Raw genomic sequence first — 984 nt, 5'->3', positions numbered from 1 at the left:
TAACCTTATCCTTCTTTCCTTCCATGGCCTCAACTTTTCTTATGAGCATAGTCACTTTATACTTGAGATCATCCTCTTAGTTCAAGAGATACAATCCACCTTTCTCCTTAGATTGAGTCGGCCTAGACGTGGTGTTTGATTTTGGGTAATAGTCCCATGATTGTATTTTTTCAGCAAGACTATCGAGGTAATCCCATACCTCATCAACATTTTTATTAATGAATTCTCCATTACACATTATCTCGACCATTTGGCGCATGGAAGATGTCAGTCCATCATAAAAAAAATTTGTAATGTGCCACGTTTCAAAGCCGTGTTGTGGGCATGAACTGACCAAATCCTTGAACCTTTCCCAACATTGGTAAAATGTTTCATCCTCCTTTTGGGTGAAGTTCATGATTTTTTTTCTAAGGGTAATCGTTTTATGATGTGGAAAAAATTTCTTTATAAATTCCCTCTGCATATCATTCCATGTGCCGATGGATCTAGGACGCAATGAATGTAACCACGTTTTAGCCTTCTCATTCAAGAAAAAAGGAAAGAGTTTCAGCCTGACTGTATCCTCAGACACATTTTGAAAATATAAAGTGGCTATGATCTCATCAAACTCTTTCAAATGTAGTATGGTTCTTCAAATTCAAGCCCATGGAACTCTCCTGGCTTGATGTCCATATGTCCTGTATTTTCAGGAGAAATCATGCATGAGGGCGTACTCAGTCCCGCTGGTTGTAAATAATCTCATAAAGTACGAGGCGAGGGTGCTTGATACACCTCATTCTCATCCTGAATGTCCTCCACCCTAGGTTGGGGTAGAAGAGGTTGGTTTTCAGCCATTACTTCAATTAACTCAGGGGATTTCGAGTGGTGTTTAGTCTTGCGATGGATAGTTAACCCCTCAACTAATCCTCCTTCAATCAAGAGACATCGAGTGTTGTCACGGGCCCACTTGGGCATGAAACACTCGCAACCCTCAATCAAATTTGA

The 984-nt window shown here is 40.2% G+C and overlaps 1 non-coding gene across 1 annotated transcript; it reads left to right on the top strand.

The window, feature by feature from the left end:
- Positions 1-308: 308 nt before the first annotated feature.
- On the top strand, positions 309-415 carry LOC131241629 (small nucleolar RNA R71). The gene has a single exon (XR_009169189.1). It is a non-coding gene; the product is annotated as a small nucleolar RNA R71 (small nucleolar RNA).
- The last annotated feature ends 569 nt before the right edge of the window (positions 416-984 follow it).

This window comes from Magnolia sinica, chromosome 3, assembly GCF_029962835.1.
Source record: "Magnolia sinica isolate HGM2019 chromosome 3, MsV1, whole genome shotgun sequence".
NCBI classification, from domain to species: Eukaryota; Viridiplantae; Streptophyta; class Magnoliopsida; order Magnoliales; family Magnoliaceae; genus Magnolia; species Magnolia sinica.
This window is presented reverse-complemented; position numbering and strand designations above follow the sequence as displayed.